Consider the following 22,482-nt stretch of genomic DNA (forward strand, 5'->3'; position numbering starts at 1 on the left):
TGACGTGATTTGTGTAATTTTTTATTTTTGGAAGGGAAGTTCGCTGGTCACTCAGGAACTATCTAACAACCCCAACTTTACTGGAAAGAGTAAGTGTCCTGCGGGTAACCCTCATATGTTCCAGTAAACTGAAGGTTCCATAGGGGCCCTGTATCGAGTACGCTGGCATCATAACGGTGTTTACAGGTCGTATTGGTCGAGGTGGGCGAGTGAGTGGGGTACTCGGTAAACCGCCACCGCCGGCCTACTGTGGAGTAATTTGGTTGTCTGAAAAGGCTTGCTGAAAACCTTGATACAGAAAATCCAAGGAGGATTAAGCAACACCTACAGACTATGGGGGCCAGTTGCTCAGGTAGGGGGCGATCAACCCTGGTTCAGGTTGATTCTGTGAACCGACCAGTTGGGTCGGCACGATATGTAATGTGTGAAAAATATGGAATTCACACCGAATCTTTATGTGATGAATGGGAGAGAATGACTGTACAAGACAGGGACAAGTTCCCAAGAATAGGTAGCTTCAGTCCAGAGGTGTTACAAAATTTAAGGAGGAGGATATGTCTCGTAAAATCAGCAAAGAGACGAATTCAGCATCATGATTATTTACAGTTATGGCACCAGGAAGGTGAGATACAGAGAGGTTTGGCTCTGGCGGCGGGATCTGGGGCAGTCAGGAAGTTGATTGCCACAGCTCCTCCTCCACCATACATTGCAGGAGAGAAGTTGATTGCGGAGAGAAACGCACTGGGTTGTAAAACACAAACTCTTAGTAACACTGTAAATGTTAATGATGTTAACCAAATAACTCATGCAAGTATTAACCCGTGCAAGATGTACCCTGTTTTGAACCTTCCTCAGGAGTGTGATCAAGAAGACGATTCAGCAACAATTTCAGCTCTCTCTCTTGCAGCCACCATAGCAGAGACCACAGTAGGCACAGCGACACCCACGAGATTAGTGAAAGCCCCTAGCGGAGGGATAGGTGAGGTCGTGTCAACGGGTAAGTACGGCACCATGCACTACACTGAAACAATTGTACCACAACAAGCTGTAGAATCTACACAGGAAGAGGCTGTTAGAATTGCTCCTGTAAGGGTAATAGCAGTTCCCAATGGAAAAACAGATGTGTCTGGAGCCACTCCCATAAGGAACATTGCCATGTACACTCCATTTTCCAGAATGGAATTAAGAACAATAGTGTCCGAATTTCCTGACCCCAGGAAGGATTTAGTTGCTAGCCAAAAATACATCAGGGATTTAGGTAACACGGTAGAACCCAACAACAAGGATTGGCAGATACTGCTAAGAGCTTGTTTACCTTCCAATGTTGATGCAACTCAGTTTTTAGCTGATTGTGCATTGGATAAAGATGTACCGCTTACAGACGTGTACAATAAGGATAATGTAAAAAGGATAAATTTACAGCTAAAAGAGTATTTCCCAGCCGTTGTTAAATGGAATAAAATATTTTCCATTAAGCAAAAGGAGTCCGAAACGGCAATAGAATATTTTCACCGGGCACTATTAGAAATGGCAAAGTACACTGGTATAGAAGACATTAAGACCAACCCAAACCATCGAGAAGTAGCAGTATCTGTACTGATGGATGGTTTGAAAGAAACATTAAAAGCTAGGGTACAGACCACGCAGCCATGTTGGCGAGGTCTGTCAGTGTCCACCTTGAGAGAGGCTGCTATTGATCACGACAGAAATATCACTAGGCACAGGGAGTCGCAAAGTGATAAGTTGATGTCCGTAAGTATACAGGCGCTGACCACAAGGCAGCCTGCGTATGTACCACCGAATCCTGTGGGTAAGGCAAGTGTAATAACATGTTTTTCTTGTAACAGACCGGGACATTTTGCACGAGACTGTAGAGTAAGAAATGTACAAAGATCTTTTCAACCCCCTAGACAACAACACCACACACGACATTGGGAGCAGGGTCCACAGAGGCGGAGTTTTGAGCCACATACAGGGGAAACAAAAAGATATCCCCCAAACAGAGATTGGCATGCCTCTGGTAGTTCCCAGCTAACTCCCTCACAAGTAGTTGCTGCCAGCGGGATTCAGGGAGGTCAGCATACCCAATAGGGGTGTGGCCATACCTGTAATCTGCAACCAGTTAAATTGATTGCCAGTCTTGGAAGCGAACCAGAGATTGCAATCAATGTAGCCGGTAAAACTTTAAACTTTCTTGTAGACACAGGGGCGGCCAAGTCAGTGATCAATTCGACAGTGGGCATGAGAACCACTGGTAGGACAGTTCCAGCCATAGGAGTAACAGGAGTAGTCCAGCACTACCCTGTTAGCAAACCAGCCGAGATTACAATAGGGCCTTTGCATACCAAGCATTCCTTTTTGCTGGCTGCATCGGCACCGACCAATCTCCTGGGAAGAGACTTACTATGTAAAATGGGTTGCGTCATTTATTGTACTCCCGAAGGTGTATTCTTGGACATCCCTGAGAATCACGCTCAGGAAGTACGAGACATGTTAGACTCCCCATCAAAATTAATGTCACATTCCATTATGACAAATAGGAATCCATCCCAAGTAGAAGAGATGACATCTCAGATACCAGAGTCGCTTTGGACAAAAGATGGACAGGACACTGGATTAATGGCAAACGTAGCTCCAGTAGTAGTACAAGTAAAAGATGGTAGGATAGCTCCAAAAATCCCACAGTATCCTCTGAAGCCAGAGGTGGAGTTAGGAGTTTTCCCGGTAATAGAGCGCTTGCTACAACAGGGCATTCTAGTAAGAACGTCCAGCACAGCAAATAGTCCCATCTTCCCTGTTAAAAAGAGTGGGGGGAGGGGTTACAGGCTAGTGCAGGATCTAAGGGGGATTAACAAAATAGTTGAGAGTCAGTTCCCCGTAGTGCCTAATCCAGCTGTCATCCTAATGCAAATTCCTCCCACTGCCAAATTTTTCACTGTTATTGACCTCTGCTCCGCTTTCTTTTCGGTACCTCTGCACCCTGACAGCCAATATTTGTTTGCATTCACATACAGAGGAGTCCAATACACGTGGACTCGGTTACCCCAAGGTTTCATAGATAGTCCAAGTATATTTTCTCAGGCTTTGCATGATTGTTTACAGTCTTTCCAACCGGAAAGTGGATCAGTGTTGATACAGTACGTGGATGATCTACTGCTGTGTTCTGATTCATTGGAGGCATCCCTGAAGGATACGAAACAGCTCCTGTTTCATCTTTCAGACACAGGTCACAAGGTCTCCAAAGACAAGTTGCAATTATGCCAAGCTAAGGTAAAATACTTGGGACACTGTCTAACACAAGGACTGAGACACCTGACCGCTGATAGAATCCAAGCCATTAGAGACATGACACTGCCACAAACCCAGCAACAGATCAGGACGTTTTTAGGAATGTGTGGGTATTGCCGTAATTGGATCCCAGGGTTTTCCATATTAGCACTACCTTTGCAGGAAATGGTCTCCTCAAACAAACCTGATCGGATTTCGCATACAGACGAATCCGAAACAGCATTTGAGAGACTCAAACAGTGCCTAACGCAGGCACCAGCATTAGGTATGCCAGACTATGGGAAACCCTTTGAGCTATACGGAACAGAAAGTGCTGGGTGCGCAGCAGGGGTACTAACACAAAAACACGGTGATGCCAGCAGGCCAATTGCATACTACAGCGCGCAGCTAGACACGGTAGCGCGATCCCTCCCCACATGCTTGCGTAGCGTTGCTGCGATAGCATTGCTAGTAACGAAAAGCGAAGACGTCGTGCTAGGTCACAACCTCACAATTCATACACCACATGCAGTGTCAGCCTTGCTAAATTCTGCCCAAACCAGGCACGTCTCATCAGCGCGGTTTACGAGATGGGAATTGGCATTAATGGCCCCAGTAAACATCACCATAAGGAGGTGCAGCGCATTAAACCCTGCAACATTTCTCCCAGGTGTGCCTGGACAGGCACAAAGGGTGGGAGGTGAGAGTGATGGGGAAGGAGGATTTAATGCAAAGGAAGATACACATGATTGTATGGAATATTTGACCCAAAATTTTTCCGCAAGGCCTGACATCAGTGACAATCCACTAGAAGATGCAGAACTCACGTTCTACACGGACGGTAGTTGTCACAGACAGTCAGACTCGGGAGACTTGTGTACTGGATACGCAGTCGTAGATGACCAAGACACCATAGAAGCGGAACCGCTAGGCCCACCTCACTCAGCCCAGGTTGCTGAACTGGTCGCCCTAACCAGAGCATGTGAATTGGCTAAGGGTAAGTCTGCCAATATCTACACCGATTCTAGATACGCGTTCGGGGTAGTCCATGATTTCGGAGCGCTATGGCGTCTCAGAAATTTCATGACGGCAGCTGGTACACCGATAGCGCATGCAGCTCACATAAAAAGGCTTCTAACAGCGATACAGGAACCCGACAGAGTGGCTGTTATCAAATGTAAAGCACATACATATAGTCAAGACCCAGTATCCCTTGGTAACAGCCGAGCAGACGAAGCTGCAAAGCTTGCAGCTGCTACCCCCATACGGACAGACACCACACAACTGATGGTATTTAATACCATCAACACACAAAAGTTGTGTGAAATGCAGAATTTGTGTTCCACTCAGGAGAAGGCAGTCTGGAAGGCAAAGGGATATGGCCAGGAGTCCTCAGGGCTCTGGACGGATGGACATGGTAAACCAGTGGCCCCCAGGGCATACCTTCCGTGTCTGGCTGAAGCAGCTCACGGGCTGACTCATCTAGGCAAGGAGGGGATGTGCAAATTGGTAAGAGCATACTGGTGCGCCCCAGGATTCTCCTCTCATGCTAGTAAAAGAGCAATGTCATGCCTTACCTGTCTGAGAAAGAATATTGGAAAGGCAATACCTACAGAACCCTCCCATATCCCACCTGCCGGCGGCCCTTTCCAAGTAATACAAATTGACTTCATTCAATTACCCCCATGTAGAAATTTGAAATATGTACTTGTTTGCATAGATGTTTTCTCGAATTGGGTCGAGGCTTTTCCAGCAGCTACAAATACCGCTATGTTTACAGCTAAGAAAATTGTGCAGGAATTTGTATGTAGATATGGTATCCCTAGAATCATTGAAAGTGATAGGGGTACCCATTTTACAGGTGATGTCTTTCAAGGAATGTGTAAGTTGATGGGAATTGATAGTAAGCTGCACACTCCGTACCGTCCACAGGCGAGTGCGAAGGTCGAAAGAGTGAACAGCACTATTAAAAATAAATTGAGTAAAGTAATGGCAGAGACAGGATTGACGTGGCCAGAAGCTTTACCCATTGTTTTGTATAGTATCAGAACCACTCCCAGGTCCCCTCTTAATCTGTCTCCTTTTGAAATTCTGTTTGGTCGACAACCGCATGTCATAATTAACCCTCAGGATGATTTGAAATGTAACAATGAAGTAACTGTAAAGTACTTAATTAATATGAGTAAGCAGTTGAGGAATCAAAATGATAATCTGAAGTTGGTGATTCCTGATTTACCAGATAGTAATTGTCATGACATTGAACCTGGGGATTATGTAATGATACGAAATTTTCTACGCTCAGGTTGTCTTATTGATAGATGGGAAGGACCATACCAGGTCTTATTGACTAGCACCACAGCATTGAAGGTTGCTGAGAGAGAGACTTGGGTCCATTCATCCCACTGCAAGAAGGTTGCTGATCCAGAGAAGTCCCGTGATAAGGAACAGACGGTAGAGGTTGTATCACTAGAGTGTCTGTTCCAGGAGGACTGAGGCGGCACCTGAGCCTTGAAGACCGAAAGCAGCTGTCGACTCCCCTCTCCCTTTTATTGTTTTCTCCACTTCCCATCCCCTCTCCTTTAAAATTTCTTTTTCCCCCTTCTCATTCTTCTCTATTTCCTCCTCAAAGATGGACTTGCCCCAAGAGACTGTGATCCGGATTTTGATGTTAACCATGATGTTGACCAGAGCAGTCTGTTCCGGCGAGAGTACCATAGAGGTCGAAAGAGGTTCTGGAATGGGTTCCGATTATGATGATGGAGGCGTAGTTTTCCAAGATCAACCAAGCCAACAAGCAAAGGCGAGTATCAGAAAACGATCCGATAGAAGAAATTGTGATGGATTGTTAGCTGAGGAAAATTGTATCTGTAGGCTCTGTGATAATCTGGTTGAAGATGGATGCATAAAGAAATGCCAATCTAGTTTTAATATCCATATAGACCGGCATCCATTGAGTGACTATCACTCCTTAGTGGGTAACGTGTTAAACCAAACAGATTGTTGGGTATGCTCTCAAGTACCTCAGGGTCACAGTAAATCAGGGCTAGTACCATTTCCTTTAACGTTAGGGGAGGTACTTGAGCTAAGTGGTGGGAGACCGGTGGACCGGAGGTTTAACATCTCCAGCCCTCCTAGTTTGAAGCTCCACCAATACCATGTGGATAGGTCCCTCATATGCTTTAACATCTCCAATCCTAGAAAACCGGGAAATTGGGAAGTGTCATGGAGCAACCTTACCATGACCTTTTCACACAGAGCAGATAGAATGCCTACAGATACAGAGCTCGTACGCCACATAGCCAGTAGAGGAAAATCTTTCCGGTATCGATATACCTTAGGAAATAGGATTACTAAAGTTGGAGAGGTATCACCAGGATACTGTGCACATATCGTACAAACCGATACGTGCATTAGGCAGATGGAAGAATTAGGGTCAGGAGATTTCACCTGGAAGGTTTGTAATATGGTCATGTCCTTCTCCGTCCCCTATGTTCTCCCCGATGATGCATATTTCATATGTGGGAGAAAGGCGTACAAGTGGCTTGCCCCAAACTCTGAAGGATTGTGTTATATTGGAAAAGTATTGCCTGAAGTAATGACTGTTACACATGACAAAATGAAGGACATACACCGTGGTGCCCAAACTCCTTATACTCACACACACTACGAGCACCTTGTTAAAAGACAACTGTCAGAAAGGTTAGAGCATCCGGCCTCTGATCTTATCCATGAATCCACCGGGATTCAGGTTCTGGTAGCGTTAGATTTCACTCGCACCGCTCGAGGTGTGATGAATTATAGATACATTTCCGCACTCGCCAATTTGTTAGATAATATCACTGAAATGTATGATGACACGTTTAGATACACTGGAAGAGAACTTCAAGCTTACAAAACAGAACTAGTTCAGCATAGGATGGTTCTTAATTATCTTACAGCAGTAACAGGCGGATATTGTGTTACATTGGCAACACAGTACGGCATAAAGTGTTGCACGTATATCACAAATAGCACCGAGGATCCGATAGAGGTCATAGACCAAAAGATGGACGATATTCTGCAATTAAAGTGGGAATTTCGTCGAAAACACAATCTCACCCTTGCTGCTGTAGGTAATGAGCTGACTGGTTGGGTGTCATGGTTGAACCCGCGAAATTGGTTCTCCGGTTTAGGAGACTGGGCTCAAGGAGTCATAATGGATGTTGGAAAGTTTCTCCTATGTATTTTGGGTGTCGTTATATCGTTTGGATTGATATTTAGATGCGGGCAGGCTTTAATAAGGTGCAAACAAAGTACAAAAGTGATGAGCTTGAGGAGTGAGGAAACTGTAATTAACCTGGATTTGATTTATGACCCAATGCTAGAAACCATGACGTAATGATGTAATAAGTATACGGTCCGTCTTTCACCCATTTCTATGTTTTCCTCCGAGGTACAAAGACCCACGTAGACGAAGGATTTGATGAGCCAAGGGGCCGACAACGGAAAGATGGAAAGAAGAAGAGCAGACGACCTGATAAACAAGATTTTGATGGACAATGCCATGGGTACCCCAGTTTCCCTAGGAACCTTAAAATCACGATAGCCCAACATTTTTTGTAAATCCATGGACGTTGTATGCTTTACTCACGATTTATGAGCAAAAGCACAAAGAAGAAGACTCCAATCAACTGACACCAATCAAGACCTCAATCGACGAATGTACATTTCCCTGACATAGAATATTATTGCATTTTTCGTAAGTGTTCTTTATCTTCATCTCTACAACCCTCAGGTAACAACACACATAGACGATAGGGAATACAGGCACAGATATCAGCAACCACATACCTCCCCCATTCATGTATCATCAACTAAAATGTGCATCCCCATTGTGTTACAACCACAGCCGAAATGAGCTCGGTAGAGTTTGACAGCCCATCCACAGACCTGTACCACAGGATAAGAAGGAATTCAAATGTATACTTCGCAATACCTCGAAGCTTGATTTACCACACGTACGGCACGATGATACATGACCCTCCAAACATGGACTCATACACACATGCTTCTACTTTCTCACTAGGTCATACCCTCTTCACACCTACTCCATTCTTCTTCCTTTCCCCACCATGGAAATCAATTAACCCCTGACTTACATTTTTCTCCTTAAATATTTTGTGGCAGTTATTATTGACTGCCAAAGGGTGGACTGTCAAAGTCAGAAAAATGTCTCAATGCACGTTGCCATATTTGCACCGCACACTGGTCCGTGCTGCGCATGCGTACGCTCTCCCGTGGAAGCGCATACCCGCAATAGCGTGCACTCGCACGCGCAGTATGCGCATTTACGGTAGAGTTTATGTGATCGTAGCGTGCGACTCATTAGTTACAAATGTTCACAATTAATGTAGTTTATAGATCATGATCCCTTTGATAGTTTCTGTAAGTTTGGTTAAAGTATAATGTCCCAGAGCTGAGGAATCCCTCTTTGCATCGTACGAAGGGTTTAACAGGAATCATACAGCAGTGTTTGGTACCCATCGGAAGAGTATTTAATTAGCAATATTCCGGTGTTGGTTTGGAGCGTATTAATCGCTCGTGCGAATAGTTATGGACATAAGAAGTTTATGTCCATTTCTATGATTTGCACATACTCAGGTATGCGGCGGGAAACCCAGTTTCCCACCCACCTGAGCTGTTGGAAATCGTCACAGCCCACCTGTATGAATCACCCTATGACCTTTTGTTATGATGCAGGGCCGAATTCCTTCGGCCAATGGACAATGGGATTGTAGGACCAGGAGATTGCATTGTGTGTGGAGCATAAATAGGCAGGCCGACCACATCCAGCTCTCACTCTCTCATCAACGGTTATCTGCTGATAATCGGGAGCTGGATATCGAGGCGCTGGCGATCATACCCTTTGTGCGTAAGTTCTCTCCATAATCATTGTCTTTCTGCGAGCCAATCTCTCTCTCTCTCTCTCTCTCTCTCTCTCTCTCTCTCTCTATCTCCCTCTCTCCTCTTTTTCTCTTAAATACCTTATAGTATTATAGTATTGTATCGTATTGCATTTAGGTCAGTGTAGTATTGTCTTTTTGTATTTATTGTTTAGTTCTGTGGTTAGGAAGTCTCTGTTATATTGTAGTGTATCATATGTACTGTTATCCCCTTTTACAAGTATATTAGACATAATACAGTTAATAGGCCTTGGAAACCTAAACCAGTATCTGTGTATTTCCTATAGTGATAAGTGTTCATTTGAGCGTCGGTGACGCTCATGCAGCTTTGTAGATAGTCAGGTTCCACAAGGTTGCACTTACACCCTGTACTCACATTAAGGTATTCAGTGTATTTCATCGGTATAAGGTTTAACATAAAGGTATAGTGTTGTGAGCGTCTGCACCGCTGGTGACCTCCTCGTGGTCTCTAGCGTATGCTGCGTTACAGCGAATCTTTCCCCTAGACATAACCAATAACGTGTCCTGTGATCACTGGGCCGTGAGCGAACGTGACGCTTGAGCGTCTCGCCTACGGCTGAGCGATCGTTACGCAAATAGCGTATCATTACGGTATTTCTTAAGTAAACAGCGTACAGTGTTCTTAGCTTCATAAGGGTTGTTTATATGACAAAGGAATTTAGCATTGTCAGTTTGTCCACATATTTTTTGATTGACAGCCACCAGCACTATTTTCACCGATTACATTGACCATAAATAATTTAAATTGGTCCTGGACCATCAATCCAGGGCACCCCTGCAAGTGTCCTGAGGCACACCAGGGTGCCACGGCACACAGTTTGAGGGGTTCACTACGGCTGGCCGGCGGTCGGGCTCCCGGCGACCAGCATCCCGGCGCCGGGAGCCCGACCGCCGGCTTACCGACAGCTTGGCGAGCGCAAATGAGCCCCTTGCGGGCTCGCTGCGCTCGCCACGCTACGGGCACGGTGGCGCGCTATGCGCGCCACACTATTTTATTCTCCCTCTATGGGGGTCGTGGACCCCCACGAGGGAAAATAATTGTCGGTATTCCGGCTGTCGGGCTCCCGGCGCCGGTATACTGAGCGCCGGGAGCCCGACCGCCGGCAAACAGAAGACCACCCAGTTTGAGAACCACTAGTTTAGTCAGTATGTGCTGATCATATATTTGCTATACCAATGTAACTGAAATGATCCTGTCCAACAGAAGTTATTTTGAGATACTAAACTACCATACAATGTCAGAAGCTCTTCTCTTTATACCCTATTACCACCTGATAATGGTTTTAGGACTTTTCTAAAGTTTGCATGTGCATCAACTGTAGTGGAGTAAGTACACTTTGGTCAGGGAAAAAACACCTTGCAATTTAAATGGCCATTATAAGTTTATATCAATATGGTATTCCTAGGAGAATAAAATTATTGGTGAGTCTAATGAAAAGTCATAAATATGTTCCTTTGGTGCTTATCCTATCAACCTTATACTGCAAACTGAATATAAAAGAAAAGTAAACACATAAAAGCATGTCTTCAAAAGAAAATTACTACTTGGAAAGAAATTTCTACCTTCACATATAAATGATTCAGAAAAAAAAATCCTATTAGATTTTATGTATTTATATATAAGTTTAGGAAAATAAGAGTTATAGGTTTTGCATTGCAAGCCAAAGTAACTGACCATTAGTGCATGGCTATGATAGGAAAGGCTCATCATATATCAGGATATATCAGCACATTTAAATACGTCCAGGAGAACCCTTAAATCATCCAAATCATGTCTTATAACACCTAAGCTACAATACTGCTTTCTTGCCTTGACTGCAAAGCACCCGTTTATGTTGTGTGATCAGAACGCCCACACACAGACTCGGGAAATGTTCTGTATTATGTATACTGGTATTAGGGCAGCTCAGTTAGTCAGCAGCTGTCTTTATTTTTGCCTTGTTAGTTATTAAATTGAAAGCATGTTGCAAAATCCGACATTCCAAATAGAAACACATTTACATGATCCATACATCTCTAAATAAATATACAGTACTGCATACTATTTTCTGCACTCTTATAGAAAATTATCACATAGGAAAAATATTTATATTTTTTCAAATGGCAGCTATTATAATATAAATGTGTAATTTAATAATATAAATATGTGACTTATTATAGTAAAATTGATTCTAACTTGAGTATGAAATCTAAACAAATTGGTTTTGGCGTCCTATGATGAAGATGAAGATACATGAAAAGTGCTGCATTCTCCTGACTGCAGTAGGAACAATAACAATGGGTTGGGTTCGTGTGACCGGCGCCGGGATCCCGAGCTTCAGATTGCTGGCGGGGGGCGAGCGCAACTAAGTGGGAATAGTCCCTGTCAGTCAGCATGCCGACTGCCGGGCATTTAAGCGAGTGGGATCCCGGGGTTGGGAGACCACCGGCCACATGACTACATCCCATAAAAACATTCTCTACACTTACTGTAGCTGTAGCATACAGTAGGTGGTTTTGTGCTTGTGTACATCACTCCCCATGGATCCTGACGCTTTCATGCTATTTTTCCCTGCACATAGCTTGGGAGTATAACAACCCACAAGTTGTCAGGAATTTGGTGACTGCCTGATATATGTAGGATAAACTTGGTGTTAGAACCAAGTGAAGCATGTGAGCATACAACAGGGGTGGCCAGACTTTTGGGACCTGGGATCTACTTTTTGTTCACTTACTTACCGGTGATCTACTGGCATCAGTGTGTTGAAACTTCATGTCACTTGCACATTTAAATCCTAGCAATACCCCCTCTATGCAGAACAACCCCCTGTGCACAAAACTCCCTCCCCCTCCCTGTGCAGAACAGCCCGCTGTGCAACATCACCCTCTGTGCAGTTACACCCATGTGCAGAATAACCCTCTCCCACTCCCATTGCAGAGCAGCCCAAGCTGTGCAACATACCGTATCTCCCCCCCACCCCATGTGCATAACAGACCTCTGTGCTGGCTTTCTTCAGTGGCTCCCCGCTGGCTGGCTAGCTTCAGTGGCTCCCGCTGGCTGGCTGGCTTCAGTGGCTCCCACTGGCTGACTGGCTTCTGTGGCTCCCCGCAGGCCGACTTCAGTGGCTCCCTGCTGACTGGCTTCAGTGGCTCCCGCTGGCTTTCTGGCTTCAGTGGCACCCTGCTGTCTGTCTGGCTTCAGTGGCTCCCGCTGGCTGTAAATAACTCTGCGGCACCCCACTGTCACGCTGTGCCTGCCTGCTCCTGCTTCCCGCCGCCTCTGACTGGATCACTCCGGAACAGGCACACAGGCTCCACACATCGCAGGTCGTGGGTGACATCATGATGTCAGCTGTGCACCCACCCATTGCATCACTGGGACTGCTAATTATGAAGTTGGTCACGATCTACCAGTGGAAGCTCCGTGAGCTACCGTTAGATCGTGATCGATGCTTTGGCCACCTCTGTCATCTAATGTTCCTGTGTGCCATTTACTTTGCTGACTGTTCCTGTTAGCCAAACTGGATAAACTCAATAACTACTTTTACACTGATATTATGTATATACACTTCATGTGTGATCTTAAAAATAAAGGTATTTTCCCCCAGTTTTCCAATTGCTTAATCTGATGTGAGCTTGTGGTAAAATCATCCGTGAAAATCTCTAGACAATAAATACATCACAGTTCTAATTTTAACGAAATCTGCAAATTTATAAGACAATACAGAAGTGCGTATTAGAATTATCGAAAGCCATCATAAAACATCTTAAAACTCACTGCTTGAAAGGACATGTTTATAATGCATATTAGGTCCCCATGGATATGCTAACCAATCACAAAGTGGTGTGTAATTTTCCCTAGTGAAATGATTGGTCCTGACACAATGTGTAGTGCTATCTCCAAGCACCTCCCACCTGGAAGAATTAAGATGTCAGTAAGTATTACAGTAAAACTATATTGAAACTTTCCGTTATACATCTTTAGTTTCAAATGTAACAGACTGTGATTGTGGGCTCTGACGCCTTTTCAGTGATGTAGCCACAGTGATACAGCCATTTGGGAAAGTGTACACTTGTGATAGATTAAAACAAAAAACATAGTTTTTCAAGTCTTTTTGTTTTGTATCCCAAAAATCGATGTTGTTACAAGTTTATGTAATTTAGCACAGAATTCCCAGAACAAATCATGCTCCCAGACCTTGGGCTTCAGCTGACAGTGGCACAGGTAGTGAGAGCTGTTAATTCATTCACTAACTGCAGCATAAAAGACACTGCATAGCCCTATGACAATGAAATAATACAGAGCCCTGGTGGCTTTACTAAACATGCACTAAAATCTGTTGTGGCTTTACAGTGCAGACCCCAAAATATCTGGTGGTTTTGCAATGCAAACATCAAAATATTGGTTGAATTTATAATGAAGACCTCAAAATCTTTGGTGACTTTATAATGCAGACTCCAGGGGATATCTGATATCTAGTACCTGGTGAATGGCTGGTGTTATCAATCAATGAAAGTGCCAGGAGCTGAGGATTGAATTCCAATAATATCAGGTTTGGGTTTTTATTGCCCGTGTAAGACCCAAGTCAGTAACTAATATTAGAGAGAGTCAGTTTTGCAACCTGTTTTTTTTCAGAATAATAACCCAGAACATTAAGTTTGTGATGGGAAATTATCTCAATTATATCAGGCTATCAAACAGCATCATGACCTTTATAGAACAATACAGCCTCACAAATAACATAAATACATTTATAGCAATCTGAACATATTCCAACTGTGCATTTCCATAGCCCCCCTTGTTCTCTGGTGAAGAGAAGCACATATTAAACTTTTATTATACTGCAGTATATTTTCTATGAGAAGACAAAGGAATAGCATGAAAATAGATTCAATATCAAACTGTAAAATGATCTGTAAAGTAAAATATACCTATTTAAATGTAACACTAAACAGTTCATAGTACCCATGTTTCCCTGCTCTTGCTTTATTAGCACATTCATATTCATATCCCATTGTCCCCACACATCAGGTGGATCTGCCTTTCTGTAGTTATTAACAGGCTAAAAGAGAGAACACAGTCTGGTTCAGTAAGGCTGAGCACTAAAGGCAGAGGATGCCACTAGCAAAGGAAGATGTGATGAGGAATATAAACTGATCAATACAAAGAAATGGCCTGAGGCAGAGTTGAATGTAAATCAGCTGTAATTGTTCATAAGTAAATGTGGATATTTGCCCATATGCAAAATTGTACACTTTTTTTGGTAGGACCATCCCTGCCCTCAGTTCACAGAATTATGACAAAAAGGAGTATGCAGCGCTGCTTCTCAATTTTCCAATATTACTGTTATCAATCCCAATGGTAAAAAGCATTATCTCTCAGTCTATGCAATGTAAATCCATGAGATGCCAAGGAGTATCTTTTTCCACATAAAACAATTTATTAAAAACACACTCCAAAAAAGATAAAAATATTCTAAATGGACGCGCGTATATTCATCACTTTTTTAGTGCCAATTATGGGTGGGGGACGCCAGAGAATGTTTTGTCTTGGGGGAGAAAAATTTCTAGTTACGCCACTGACTATATGGTCAGTGCTTCAGCCGCCGCTGGCAACCAATAATTAGCATAAATCTGTTCACTATAATTAATAAAAGAAAATACTCGATAGATTGCTATAGGTGACTGCATACATGCTCCTGTGTAATTAAACAAACCGAGAATCTCTACAGACAGTTATGCTATAAAGCTTCAACTGGGTATAAGAGCATAATGATTTCTTGTCACTTCAGTGACATTGAGGAGAAGTTGCAGTACCCTCAAAACCTCTATAGTTACAATGGGCCTAATTCCAAGTTGATCGCAGCAGGAAATTTTTTTAGCAGTTGGGCAAAACCATGTGAACTGCAGGGGAGGCAGATTTAACATGTGCAGAGAGAGTTAGATTTGGGTGGGCTATTTTATTTCTGTGCAGGGTAAATACTGGCTGCTTTATTTTTACACTGCAAATTAGATTGCAGATTGAACATACCCCACCCAAATCTAACTCTCTCTGCACGTGTTAAATCTGCCTCCCCTGCAGTGCACATGGTTTTGCCCAACTGCTAAAAAATATCCTGCTGCGATCAACTTGGAATTAGGCCCCATGTAAGTACAGTATAGATCAGTGATGGCTAACCTTGACACTCCAGCTGTTGTTGAACTACACATCCCAGCATGCCCTGCTACAGTTTTTCTATTTGGCCATGCTAAAACTGATGCAGGGCATGCTGGGATGTGTAGTTCAACAACAGCTGGAGTGTCAATGTTAGCCATTACTGGTATAGATGCACAAGGGATAATCCTAGAAAACAGTTACCTGTAGGTTTATGTTTTAGAGCTTTCTGTTTAACCAAATATGACCTGTTAACGCGGATTCAGTATGATTTACTGGCAGGCGGGATGCTGGTTATCAATATCCCGACAGCGGCATCCTGCCCGCCCGAATGCGGACAGCGGGGTGAGCACAAAGAGTCCCTTTGTGATCTCGCTGCGCTCGTCACGCAGTGGGCTTGGTGCCTCGCTGCGCTCGCCACAGGATCTATTCCCACTCTATGGGTGTCGTGGACACCCACGAGTGGGTATAGTCCTGTTTTGCCAGGATTCCGGCTGGCGGCATTGCAGGTGGCAGGTGACAAATTAAAGGCATCCCATTAAGGCGTTTGATGTATGTTTTCTCTAACGTCCTAGAGGATGCTGAGGACTCCGTAAGGACCATGGGGATAGACGGGCTCCGCAGGAGACATGGGCACTTTAAGAAAGAATTTAGTTCCTGGTGTGCACTGGCTCCTCCCTCTATGCCCCTCCTCCAGACCTCAGTTTGATACTGTGCCCAGACGAGCTGGGTGCTTTTCAGTGAGCTCTCCTGAGTTTACTGATAGAAAGTATTTTGTTAGGTTTTTTATTTTCAGGGAGCTCTGCTGGCAACAGACTCCTTGCATCGTGGGACTGAGGGGAGAGAAGCAGCCCTACTCTCTGAAGCTAGGTCCTGCTTCTTAGGCTACTGGACACCATTAGCTCCAGAGGGATTGATACGCAGGATCTCACCCTCGCCGTCCGTCCCGGAGCCGCGCCGCCGTCCCCCTCGCAGAGCCGGAAGATAGAAGCCGGGTGAGTATGTGAAGAAAAGAAGACTTCAGAGGCGGCAGAAGACTTCATGATCTTCACTGAGGTAACGCACAGCACTGCAGCTGTGCGCCATTGCTCCCACACACCTCAAATACTCCGGTCACTGTAAGGGTGCAGGGCGAAGGGGGGGGGGGGGGCGCCCTGGGCAGCAATATAAACCTCTTATTTGGCAAAAGGAGCATATATATACAGCTGGACACTGTATATATGCATGAGCCCCCGCCAATTTTACACTTTTAGCAGGACAGAAGCCCGCCGTCGAGGGGACGGGGCTTCTCCCTCAGCACTCACCAGCGCCATGTTTTTCTCCACAGCACCGCTGAGAGGAAGCTCCCCGGACTCTCCCCTGCTTATACCACGGTAGAAGAGAGGGTTTTAAAGAAGAGGGGGGGCACATAATTCGGCGCAGATAATAACAGCACTACTGGGTAAACATTAAATTGCTGTGTTTTTTTCCTGGGTCATATAGCGCTGGGGTGTGTGCTGGCATACTCTCTCTCTGTCTCTCCAAAGGGCCTTGTGGGGGAATTATCTTACGTGTGTGTCGACATGTCTGAGGTAAAAGGCTCTCCTAAGGAGGAGATGGAGCAAATGTGTGTGTGAGTGGTGTCTCCTTCGACAACGCCGACACCTGATTGGATATGTGAAATAAAGTGCTGAGGTAAATTTATTGCACAAAAGATTAGAGAACAGACAGTGAATCTACACAGGTCTGTCCCTATGTCGCAGAGACCTTCAGAGTCTCACAATGCTCACTATCCAAAATAATAAACACTGATATCGACACGGAGTCTGACTCCAGTGTCGACTACGATTATGCAAAGTTACAGCCAAAACTGGCAGAAAAGTATTCAATATATGATTATTGTAATAAAAGATGTTTTGCATATCACTGATGACTCATCTGTCCCTGACACGAGGGTACTCATGTTTAAGGGGAAGAAAGCTGAGGTAAATTTCCCTCCTCTCATGAAGAAAAAGAGCGGGAATCTCCAGACAAGAAGCTGCAGCTTCCCGAAAAAGAATTCTTAGGGAGTATCCTTTCCCTACTAGGGCCAGGATACGATGGGAATCTTCCCCTAGGGTGGACAAAGCTTTGTCACGTTTACCCAAAAGGTAGCGCTGACTTAACAGCTATCCTCAGGGATACTGCAGATAGCTTGCAGTAAAAGTACTTTGAAGTCCATTTACACACATTCTGGTACACTACTCAGACCGGCGATTGTGTCGGCATGGGTTTATAGCGCTGTAGCAGCGTGGACAGATACCTTATCAGCGGAGATTGAAACCCTAGATAAGGATACCATGGTATTGACCCTAGTATATGTATGTATAAATATATATATATATATATATATATATACACAATGTAGAGATCAGCAGCACTCCATTCAATTTTGCATAGTTAGATGAATAAAGCCGGTGCCTTCCTAGTGATATCCATATGATGGATATCCATAAACAAGTGTAGTGGTCAGCGGCACTCACGGCTCCCAATCAGGGAATGAAAGAAGACACAGACGTTGTGTAGTCAGTCAACGTTTCAATGTTATTCAAGTGAACATTTTCCTCATGTCCTGAGGAAAATGTTCACTTGAATAACATTGAAACGTTGACTGACTACACAACCTCTGTGTCTTCTTTCATTCCATGATTGGGAGCCGCGAGTGCCGCTGACCTCTGCACATATATATATATATATATATATATATATATAAGATGCTGTCTTATATATATTTAAAACATGCCCAAAGAGACATTAGTCTACTGGGTTCTAGAGTCAACGCTATGTCGATTTCTGCTAGAAGTGTCCTGTGGAACATGCAATGGACAGGTGATGCCGACTAAAAGAGGCATATGGAAGGTTTACCTTACAAGGCTGAGGAATTGTGTGAAGAAGGGCTCTCGGACCTGGTCTCCACAGCTATAGCTGGTAATTCTGATCTTTTGCCTTATATTCCCTCACAGCCTAAGAAAGCACGACATTATCAAATGCAGTCCTTTCGGTCGCAGAATAACAAGAAAGTACGAGGAGCGTCCTTTCTTACCAGAGGTAAGGGTACAGGGCACAGCTAGTTCCCAGGAACAGAAGTCCTCCCCGGCCTCTACTACATCCAACGCATGACGCTGGAGCTCCGCTAAGGGAGTCCGCCCCAGTGGGAGCACGTCTTTGACTCTTCAGCCACATCTGAGTTCACTCACAGGTGGTTCCCGGGGCAATAAAAAATTGTTTCTCAGGGTTACAAGCTGGAATTCGATAGGTGCCTCCTCGCCGGTTTTTCCTTATCGGACCTACCGGCTTCTCCCCCAGGAAGGGAGATAATATTAAATACAATTCACACATTGTATCTCCAACAGGTGGTGCTCAAGGTTCCCCTCCTGCAACAAGGAAGGCGATATGACTCAACCTTGGCTGTAGTCCCGAAACCGTACGGTTCGGTCAGACCTATTTTTAAAATTAAAATCTCTGAACCTATACGGGAAAAGGTTCAAATTTAAAGTGGAATCGCCCAGAGCGATCATCGCCAGCCTGGAAGGGGGGGATTTGATGGTGTATCTAAACATGAAGGCTGCATACCTTCATGTTCCCATTTATCCACCCCATCAGGCGTACCTGACAATTGCGGTACAGGATTGTCATTACCAATTTCAGGGTAATTGGCGGAAATAATGGTGCTCCTACGCAAGCAAGGAGTCACAGTTGTCCCATACTTGGACGATCTCCTAATAAGGGCGAGATGAAAAGAGCAGTTGTTGAACAGCGTGTCACTTTCGCTGAAGGTGTCACAGCAACACGGCTGGATTCTCAATTTCCCGAGGTCACAGTTGGTTCCTATAACTCGTCTGCCCTTCTTGGGTATGATTCTGGATACAGACCAGAAATGGGTTTACCTTCAGATAGAGAAGGCCCAGGAACTCATGACTCTAGTCAGGGACCTATTGAAACCAAGACAGGTGTCAGTGCATCACTGCACTCGAGTCCTGGGAAAAACATTCCCTTCAGCAGGTTCCATGCAAGGACTTTCCAATGGGACCTACTGGACAAGTGGTCCGGGTCCCATCTACAGATTCATCAGTTGATCACCCTATCCCCCAGGGCCAGGGTATCTCTCCTGTGGTGGCTGCAGAGTGCTCACCTTCTAGAGGGCCGCAGATTCGGCATTCAGGACTAGATCCTAGTGACCACGAACGCGAGCCTCCGAGGCTGGGGAGCAGTCATACAGGGAAGAAATTTCCAAGGTCTTTGGTCAAGTCAAGAGACTTGTCTTCACATCAACATATTGGAACTAAGGGCCATATACAACGCCCTACGTCAAGCGGAGACCTTTCTTCGCGACCAACCGGTTCTGATCCAGTCAGACAACGTCACCGCAGTAGCTCATGTAAACCGCCAAGGCGGCACAAGGAGCAGAGTGGCGATGGCGAAAGCCACCAGAATTCTTCGCTGGGCGGAGAATCATGTAAGAGCACTGTCAACAGTGTTCATTCCGGAAGTGAACAACTGGGAAGCAGACTTCCTCACCAGACATACGTCCTGGAGAGTGGAGACTTCATCAGGAAGTCTTCGCACAGATTGCAGTTCGGTGGGGACTGCCACAGATAGACAGGATGGCGTCCCGCCTCAACAAAAAGCTGCAGAGTTATTGCGCTTGGTCAAGAGACCCTCAGGCAGTAGCGGTAGACGCCCTAGTGACACCGTGGGTGTTCCAGTCAGTCTGTCTATGTATTTCCTCCTCTTCCTCTCATTCCCAAGGGTTGAGAATAATAAGAAAAAGGAGGAGTGAGAACAATCCTCATTGTTCCAGATTGGCCACGAAGGCTCTGGTATCCGGATCTGCAGGAAATGCTTACAGAAAATCCGTGGCCTCTTCCTCTAAGGCAGGACCTGTTGCAACAGGGCCCATGTCTGTTCCAAGACTTACCGCGGCTGCGTTTGATGGCATGGCGGTTGACCGCTGGATTCTAGCGGAAAAAGGCATTCCGGATGAGGTCATTCCTACGCTGATAAAGGCTAGGAAGGACGTGACATCTTAACATTATCACCGTATATGGCGAAAATATGTTTCTTGGTGTGAGGCCAGGAATGCTCCTACGGAAGAATTCCATCTGGGCCGTTTCCTTCACTTCCTACAAACTGGAGTGAATTTGGGCCTAAAACTTAGGCTCCATTAAGGTTCAGATTTCGGCCCTATCCATTTTCTTTCAAAAAGAGTTGGCTTCTCTACCAGAAGTTCAGACGTTTGTAAAAGGAGTGCTGCGTATTCAGCCTCCTTTTGTGCCTCCGGTGGCACCTTGGGATCTTAACGTGGTGTTAAGTTTCCTAAAGTCACACTGGTTTGAACCACTTAAAACGGCGGAGTTAAAATATCTCACTTGGAAGGTGGTCATGTTATTAGCCTTGGCTTCAGCTAGACGTGTGTCAGAATTAGCGGCTTTGTCACATAAAAGCCCCTATCTGGTTTTCCATATGGATACAGCAGAATTGCGGACCCGTTCGCAATTTCTGCCGAAAGTGGTATCATCTTTTCATATGAACCAACCTATTGTGGTGCCTGTGGCTACACGTGACTTGGAGGATTCCGAGTTACTTGATGTGGTCAGGGCTTTGAAAATTTACGTGGCCAGAACAACTAGAGTCAGGAAAACTGAAGCGCTGTTTGTCCTGTATGCATCCAACAAGATTGGTGCCCCTGCTTCCAGGGCCGGTGCAAGGTTTCTCGGCACCCCAGGCAAAACTTCTGCCTACTGCCCCTTCCCCGTACCCACCCCTCAGATGAAAGGCATGCTGCTCTCACCCCCTCCCCTCTACTCTGTTAACTGTCTGCTGTTCTATCCCCCCCCCCCCACCATCTGTGTGCATGGTGCTGCGTGCTCATCCCCCCAGACTGTGTGCATACCTGCTCCTCATATCCCTCCCCCCCCCCCGCTCACCACACTGCTGCTGTCACCCTTTTTCCTTATCAATGCAGAAAATGCACTGTGCAGCCACCTTACCTGCAGAGTTGGGACAGAGTAGTCTGTGAAAGAGCCTGGAAAGAAGAGCAGTGCTGCATGTCACCCCCAGCCAGGACTCCAGGAGCTGTCAAAGATACTGCCTGTGCTGGGTGGAGGTGGTGCTGAAGGCTGCAATACGGGAGCTTAACAGTCACGGCTACTGTAACATACGAGTTCTGGGGGATTGCAGCGGCTGGGAAAGGTAGGACCATGCAACCTTTTTCAGGCAGCTGTAGCAGGCCGCCCCCTCAGGTCCCGGCGCCCCTAGGCAGCTGCCTAAAGCTGCCTAGTGGAAGCTCCGGCCCTGCCTGCTTCAAAGCAAACTATTGCTCGCTGGATTTGTAACACGATTCAGCAAGCGCATTCTACGGCTGGATTGCCATTACCAAAATCGGTCAAGGCCCATTCCACTAGGAAGGTGGGCTCTTCTTGGGCGGCTGCCCGGGGGGTCTCGGCACTACAGCTGTGTCGGGCTGCTACTTGGTCGGGTTCAAACACTTTTGCAAAATTCTATAGGTTTGATACCCTGGCTGAGGAGGACCTCATGTTTGCTCAATCGGTGCTGCAGAGTCATCCGCACTCTCCCGCCCGTTTGGGAGCTTTGGTATAATCCCCATGGTCCTTACGGAGCCCCCAGCATCCACTAGGACGTTAGAGAAAATAAGATTTTACTCACTGGTAAATCTATTTCTCGTAGTCCGTAGAGGATGCTGGGCGCCCGTCCCAAGTGCGGACTTCTTCTGCAATACTTGTATATAGTTATTGCTTCAATAAGGGTTACGTTATAGTTGCATCGGTCTTGCACTGATGATATGTTGTTTTCATACTGTTAACTGGGTAGTTATCACAAGTTATACGGTGTGATTGGTGTGGCTGGTATGAATCCTGCCCTTGGATTAACAGAATACTTTCCTTGTACTGTCCATCTCCTCTGGGCACAGTTTCTCTAACTGAGGTCTGGAGGAGGGGCATAGAGGGAGGAGCCAGTGCACACCAGGAACTAAATTCTTTCTTAAAGTGCCCATGTCTCCTGCGGAGCCCATCTATCCCCATGGTCCTTACGGAGTCCCCAGCATCCTCTACGGACTACGAGAAATAGATTTACCGGTAA

The 22,482-nt window shown here is 45.4% G+C and overlaps 1 protein-coding gene across 5 annotated transcripts in view; it reads right to left on the bottom strand.

The window, feature by feature from the left end:
* The window catches only part of ARHGAP24 (Rho GTPase activating protein 24), a 1,566,862-nt gene that overhangs the window by 625,952 nt on the left and 918,428 nt on the right, over window positions 1-22,482 (bottom strand). Inside the window, exon 1 of one of the 5 annotated variants that reach the window (XM_063919890.1) lies at window positions 12,206-12,485. The exons of the other annotated variants lie outside the window; for them this stretch is intronic. The gene's annotated coding sequence lies outside the window, so the exon portion shown is untranslated. Of the gene's footprint in view, window positions 1-12,205; window positions 12,486-22,482 lie in introns of those variants that run through there. 5 annotated transcript variants of the gene reach the window in all.

Source organism: Pseudophryne corroboree, chromosome 1 (genome assembly GCF_028390025.1).
Source record: "Pseudophryne corroboree isolate aPseCor3 chromosome 1, aPseCor3.hap2, whole genome shotgun sequence".
In the NCBI taxonomy this organism is placed as follows: domain Eukaryota; kingdom Metazoa; phylum Chordata; class Amphibia; order Anura; family Myobatrachidae; genus Pseudophryne; species Pseudophryne corroboree.